The sequence below is a fragment of the Scleropages formosus genome, chromosome 9 (assembly GCF_900964775.1).
Source record: "Scleropages formosus chromosome 9, fSclFor1.1, whole genome shotgun sequence".
Classification (NCBI taxonomy): domain Eukaryota; kingdom Metazoa; phylum Chordata; class Actinopteri; order Osteoglossiformes; family Osteoglossidae; genus Scleropages; species Scleropages formosus.
In genome coordinates this window covers 2,648,408-2,656,103 of record NC_041814.1, presented here as the reverse complement: position 1 = coordinate 2,656,103, position 7,696 = coordinate 2,648,408, and positions in this window count along the sequence as shown.

Below are 7,696 nucleotides of genomic sequence, written 5' to 3'. Positions count from 1 at the left end.
TCAGGTTCCCCCACAATGTGTGAGTGACAGAGAGAGTGTGTGTGTGTGTTTCACTTATGTATGGATGAGTGACCCATTGTAAGTAGTAGTATCTAGCAATGTAAGTCACCTCGGTGAATAAGGTGTGTGGGCTGATAACACTACATAGAGTTCATTGGAAATCGCTTTGGAAAAAAGCGTCTGCTAAATAAATAAATGTAATGTAAATGTGACGTGTACTCCTGTTTACAATGCCTGCTGTTCTGTAAGTTTTTCTCACCACTTCACCTCCCTCTGCCACATAATTGCTGCAATTTTATATAGTCTAGCTCCTTACAATCGAATTTGAATTATGTATTTTTAAAGAAATCAAACATTTTCCAGTTTATTTGCTTTTAAATGTGTTTTCTTAACTTGCCTGTTTTGAGAAATATCAGTTTGATACAGAACAAAATGCTCTGAGTGTTTGCGCAGAGCTTGGTGTTTTACTGCAAAATAGTACCTAGCTGTTAGTTGCCTCTTAAACTTACCCAATACTGAGTAGAAGTGTGAAACTGGATTAATTCAACTGGCTTCTACCATTTTTAAAGCTCCTGTCAGGAGTTCCTCAGTGTCAGTGATCCATAAGCAAATGAGCAATGTTGCCCCCCGTTATTGGATTAATTGGTCACAAATGGGCATACCCTTAATTTGTAGACAGAATGTATTACTATTCTCAGTCATTTTAAATGATTTTTAAATTTACTGTAATTTGAAGTTAATAAATATGGTAAAATAATCTCTTGCAGAATATTTGTAATTATTGTGGCCATATCCAAGATTTTTACAAAACTTAACATGTAAAACTACAGACCTCGATGTAATTAATCTTTTACTGATAGTGGCGATAACTGAATAAGTTGAAAGTGGCCACGAGGACCTCACACTGGGCAAGAGGTTGCTGAAAATGGACAGAGAATTTTAAGAGTTTTAAGAATGGAAGTGTCCATTTTTGTTATTATAGCTTTATCTGAGGTTTTCACAGAATCAAACTTGTGAATAAAAGGCAGAATAACTGTGTTATGCAGTTTTTCTTGACTGTGATGTAGTAGTGAAAGTGACTTTGGAGTTATATACGAGCAAAGTACCAGTGCCACCTGTGTTTGTAATTTGAGGTGCCAGTGTACATGTGTGGGTGTGTTTTTTTTTTTTTTTTTTCAGAGATTGTCTCATGTCATGTTGTCAACTTCTAGGCTAAAATGTGATTGTCTTTTCTTAATGCTTCATTATTAACAGATTTAATATGACCTCATTAAATTGTATTTTATTGTTCCTGTGAGGACAGTGGTAGATTTCATCGATTTGAAAATGCCTAATACTTTAGGTGAATATTTTTGTAAAAAAAAAAAAATCACAGTTCTTGTAGATTGCCATGACACAAAGTGCTTTTGCCCCTACATATTTACATGATCAAGAATGCATCCATCCATTGCTTAAAGAAAGAAAACAAGCAATACATATTTTTCAGTCATTTTATTTGATTTTTTCAAAACACGCAGATTTACCCATATTATCGATTTTATTTTTTATTTTCTGTAACAGTTATTACTCAGTTTGTTTTTCTCCATCGTAAAAGATCTCCACTAGTGCTAAAAACAAAAAGTACTCCATAAGCTCCCAGTGGTCCTCTGTGACTGGGAGGGGAAAGGAGGCTCTCTGAGTGAGACACTGTGCTGGTCATGGTCCTGTCAGAGGAAAACAGTAACGCCCACGCTAATATTGCCCAATGGTCTACAATAGCTACAAAACTCCTACACATGATAATTGTGTACCTAGACTCATGGGGGTTGTTTCCTCTAAGTGCGTATGCTTGTGTGAGAGGCCATGAGATTCACGTTGACGTGTGAGTCAGGACAGTGAAGCCGGTGGGACTGCGTTCGCGTGAAAATTTGTACATTTCCCTTGGTTTGCGGTGGGATTGTCATACCTAGGATTTCATCTTTGGTATTGATTCAGGGCCACCCTGGGTAGACTTTCTGATGAAAGAGGAATTCATATGTAAGTGTTATTGTGTGGGAATGCGTACATGTATGCATCCATCCACTTTAAGATGTATGAGTTGGCTGTGGTTTCCAAATGTGCATCTTAAACTGCGCTTAACATGCAGCCAGCGTTTCCATGTAAATTGTCGTGGCTCAGTACCTTTTCGCCTACGTGTTTACATCCATGGACACCCTTGTGGTAACTGGAATAGGGCAGTTATGTACGTGTCTGTCATGTAGTGCATTTTCAGGCACCCTGTAACAGTACCCTGAGTGACTGAGGCTGCCAGACACATGAGGGATGAGGGGGTGGGGTTTGGACACTCTGACCCAGCAGCAACAATCAGAATGGGGGGTCAGGTGTTTGCATAGCTTTCTGTGCAAAACAAACCTGCCAGACACACTTTTTCTTGTGCCCAGTTTCATCATTAGAAGAGCAGGGTACCCTGTTTAAAGGGAGTCGATGAATAGTACATGCCTGTTTTCATGCTGTATATCTCCCGTCTCAGGGGAAAGCAATCGCAATTAATTATTCGTTATACTTTGAGGAATTTGAGGCAGATAATGGCATGCAATTACTCAGTAAGCACGTGTACACTTTTTATCTAAAGGATCCTTAAAGAATGGGTGCTCCAGTTATTCCAAGTTTTCAAATATGAGGACATTTGCAGGAGGAGGGTATTTTTGAATCTCCGTACGTGTGATTTGGGAGGGTGTGCGGAAGGGACGTAATGTTGACATTGTAACGGTTTTAGGGTAAAATTTGACCTGACCATAGTGAGAACGTGTCAGAGTTTTGAAGTTTGGGTCAGCACATGTATCTACTGCTAATATTCTCTTGTGGTGTGCACTCAGCAGAATGAGACCATTACAGATGATGGATGAGTCAGTGACAAGTTGAAGATACCTTGGGGTGAAAGGTCAAAGGGCATTCGTTTTGCCCATTTGAAAACAGAGCAGTGCGGTACTCTGAGAACCTCACTTCCCATCTCTCCCTCCATCCTTTCTACCTGCCTGTTCCTTTCCTTTCTCTAGTTTTGAAACTGATTGTCTTCTACCATCACAAAGACACTTGGTTCTGATTGATTTAACAGGTAACAGAACAGGGAGAGCACAGTGTGACTGGGGTCTTCATCGTACCTTTCTAAAGTTAAACTTGCAGCCTCCAAGGGGGAAACACATATTTGCTGTTTGACAGTAGAAGAGAACATTCCTATTTGGAGGGGTCAGTTGCTATGCACTGGTTGCTTGTGTTCAGTCCAGTATGGGGGGAAAAAAAATGACATCCCAAATAAATAAACAGTATAAATACACAAGTTACATCCTACAGAACATTAAGACAAATGATCACCCAGCTGAGAGAAATAAAATCACGCCAGGAGGGGGTTCCAAAGAATTGTTGAGACTGTGCTCTGAGTGTGTGCGCTGAGCACACTATCTTTTGCTGCTGGTGTGTACGCACACCACAGCAACATGTGGGAACAATGGGGGCGGTTTTTTACAACACATGCACATGACCAGTGAAAACAACAATGACAAGATTCTAAAGACAAGGACCCTGGCTCTGCCCAGACCCCACGCCGCTCCCACCCCCTTCCCTTGATGTGAACCTTCCTCTCTCCCCAGTCTCTCCATCCTCCCCCCTACTAAAGCACAGGTCATTCCTGCAATTTTCTATACAGTTTTACAATATCCATGCAGTAAGAAACAAAAAAGCTGCATCCCCTTTTAACTTGGGTTGCTGAGTCTTTTTTTTTAATAACACCAGAAGCACTTGAACACACACAGGAAACACAGTTTTGAAAGTAACTGCCTATTTTCATTTGGAGAGAAGAGAAAAGATGACAAAAGAGCAAAAAAAATGAAAAATACCTTCCTGTTAATTTTGATCTCCTCTCCGGTTTTTCAATGCAGTATTTTTTCATTTTGTTTGCATTTTTGCCCAACCTCCTGCAGAGCCAGTACATTTTTCTTCTCTCCGCTTGTAACCCTCTTTGCTCCGGTAACATCCCCCACTCCCCAGATTTTTCCCTCCCCATATCCTGTCTGTTTCAGTTGTACATCTTCCATTTCACATTTTTTTCCTGCTTCCACAGAAACATTCAGAATGTCTTTCCTTTATGAAAACATCAAGTACATGCTGCTGCAATCAACAAGAACGAAAAGTGAGCGAACAAATATAATTGTAATTTAACAGTATAAAGCTTCAAGTCACAATTTCCAAAACTAACTATTATTAGTATCATCATCATCGTCATTATTGTTATTGTCATTATCATTTAAATTACATAAACTTTACACAAAAAGGTTTGAGGTATTTCAGAATTAATTGTCAATACATGCCTGCCAAGTCTTAGCACTATCCAGGGGGAGGAGTTAATGGTGGAGAAGGGGGTGGGGGCTTTTCACGAATCGGATGCAGAACAGGTGCATTTCGGGAAGGAGAACAAGGCGCTGGTGCACGCCTTGTGTCTGCGGTTGCACAGACACGCTTCGGGTGCCCGTAGTCACATTGTAATGCCTCCCTCTGTGTTACACAAAAATATCTCTGGCGGGAGAGCCAGTGTGACTGGACGTGGAAGTGTGTCTGTGCCCAAGGGCCTTGCCGGCCCGGAAAAAACTACCAGTGACGGACGAGGGCTCTCGTGCGAGCAAACTAAAGGCAACTTCAGCAGTAACATCGTTTCTTTCGGACGCGGAGTAACATAGGATGTAGTAAGCAGATATAGTCCTTTAGACTTTATGCATGATAAAGTGCTTTTTAGGGTATAAAGGTGAACAAATAAATAGTGAAATAATTTAAAATAGCCCCCACAAAGGTCCTTTCTCTGTGCCCCCCACTGCATTCGTTGTCGGAGGAGTGTGTGTCCGCTTACGTTTGTTTGTGTACCTGTGTGCGTGTGCGTGCGCGTGTCTCTGCGAGTGTGTGAGTGAGTTAGATCAGTCTCTGTGTGCGGTTTGGCTGTGTCCAGAGCAGTCCCACCCGTGGTTGAAGGGAAAAGGCACTCAACTCTTACCTGCATGGCGACCACCTCCTACCGTGTGGCACAATGCAGTCTGACTGCGCTGTAACTGTATGTGTGTGTCTGTGTGTGTCGAGCAGGGGGGCAGTTTTTGGTTTGTGTCCCCCCAGGCAGCACCGCAGGACTGGCAGACTGGAGTAATCTTTGGTATCGGTAGCGGTTTCACAAACCACTCAGCTCGGTGAGGTAGCCGCACTGGTTCTCACGACAGGTACATTTTCCCTCACATTTTTTTTTTTTTTTTTTTAAATCGGACCCCTCCCCACCCACCGCTTCTCGTTCCGTTCGCTCTCGCTGTCGACGTCCTCAGCGAGAGGCGCGCCGCTGACCTCCGCTCCCATGCCTCTAGCTACGGAGATCGGCATAGGCCCGCGTAACCAAACCGCTTCTTCCCTCAACCGCGCGGAAAATCCGCTTCCTGTTGCGGGACCAACAAGCGGACCATCGGCTTCCAGTTGCTTGGCCCGCGCCATCGTACTCTCCTCCGGTGGAAATCGTGTTGGAAAATCGGTGTGAGAGGCGCACGGCAGAGTTCAGGAGAGAGGGACCTGGACAAGCAGAGCCCTAAGGCCAAAGAGCAGAGGTTAAGCCCACGTGGCCGTACCCTCTCTCTCCTTTCCTCGGAAACACCTCTTCTGTCGCACAGTATTCACAATTGCAAAGATGTCCTGTGTCCTTCGTTTGTTTCTCTCCGCTTATCCTTAAGTCTTTTCGTTTTTTTTTTTTTTTCTTCATTTATCAACATGGTGCCTTACATATGCACAACAGAGCACGACAGTAACAAGAAATAGAAACTTTGTGTCAATGGTATTAATTACCCGCATCAATATTATAGAGTGAAAGAGACAGAAGAAAGAGAGGGGATCGGGGGAGTGGAGGTAGAGAATCAAAGCGAGAACGACAGAGAGTCAGAGATTCTTCTTCCTTCTAAAAACGGTTTCAGTTCGTTGCGGTTGTTTTGCGGTTTTTACCTCTTTCTTGAGACGAGGACCGGCTCTAGTTTTAATCTGAGGCTGAGCGTTAGACACCTGTCTCCCTCGAACGAAAACGTACGTTTGCGCGAACGGAAAAGCTGATTGTTGTCTGCTACGGCGCAGGCTGCCCGTTCGCGGAGGAGGGGAAAGGGAGGGCACCGGCGCTGTGTGAAAGCAGAACCGTCTTCTCGGATTCATCGTTAAGGCAGTTGTCATTGGCACAAAATCACAATTGTAACAATTCTCATCCTCTTGTGTTGCCGCTGAACTTGGGCGCCCACTTGTGTACTGGAGATATAACGTCCTACTTGCTAAGGTTTCTTTTTTAATAATAATAATAAGAAGAATAATTTGAAGGTTTCTCTTTGGTAACAGACAGGAAATATTTTTAAACGAGATTATCCTGACCCTCCCTCCGTATTCAGATAAAATAATTTCCGAGTAAATATCGCCACTGGTTCGCACCTCAAAGCAGAGAAATGATGCCATTCGTTCACATGCCACGTGATAATGCGTGTGTCTGAGTAGTGTGATGCATAGATGTGTGTGAGCTCAGTGCCGACGTATTCCTACCGCATAAATGTGAGTAAAAAATTATTTCCTTGGTCCGGCCTGCTTGGCGTTCAACGGCTTTGCTCTCTGCAACTATGTTAGCCCTACCCAGGATGAAGAGAAATTCCACGGTGATCATGACGCGTTGACCTCCTGCAGGAGATCCGTGAGGACTGGTTCAGTGGGGCCTCAGCTGGCGGCAGCCCTTGGCGGCGCCTCTTAATCCAATAGCACGGGCGGTGGCGCTCTTCCCGCTGCGCGGATTGCACAGTCGTTGTCGCCGCCATGTCCGCTCCGTCAGAACGGTTCCTCGCATAAACCGTTCCCCTGTGTCCTCATTCGCGGTTGTAACACAGATGAGTCCAGGCCTGGACTGTCACACTGTTTCTGAAACGCCCCCAGGGCAGGAGCTCCTCACCGCAGCGAAGAGAACACGAGACGCACGGCGGAACCTCCCTGACAGCGAGAATCTAACAGACCCCGGTTTGGAGAACAACAACGGCCTCCCGACATCTGTGCAAAAAATATATGTAGACCTGGGCTGGGCAGACCTCAGCGTCTTCGGTGTTGCACATGTGTCCCGTTTCGCCTTCAAGGAGGGCCAAGGCCTGTGTCTGCGCTAATTGATTTTTCGATCCGTTATTTTCTTGTGAGATCCAGGCGCCTCTTTGAAACGGACGGCCACCAGGGAATGCCTTTTGTGGAAGAGAAGTAGGCGGGGAGGGCTGTCAAGTTTGCTCGGCCGCTGCCTGCTGCGCACTTCCAAATTCTCGTGACTGCTTTCGGTTAAAAAGTGTATGCTGTGACATTTATTGCCTCCTCGGTTTCCTATACCTCCAGCATACAGGAAGCGCGTCAGCAAAAACCGGTGGAGCAGGTGGGTGAGGCCAAGCCCAGCTCCGCCGCAGAGGCTAAGTTAAGCAAAATTTTAGGTTCGGAATCAACGGAACTTCAGACGATACTTAGATGTTTTAGATGCCCCGGTCCTTCGAAATGGACATGGGAATAAAAACGTGAGGCTGTCCTCGTGTGAACCTAACTGTTTTTGTGTATCTGTTGTTGTTGTTTTTTTTTTTTTAATTTTTTTTTTTCCCCGCAGCACTCCAACTGGGGGAATTCGGAACTAGGATTAAGAGTGCCTGTTATG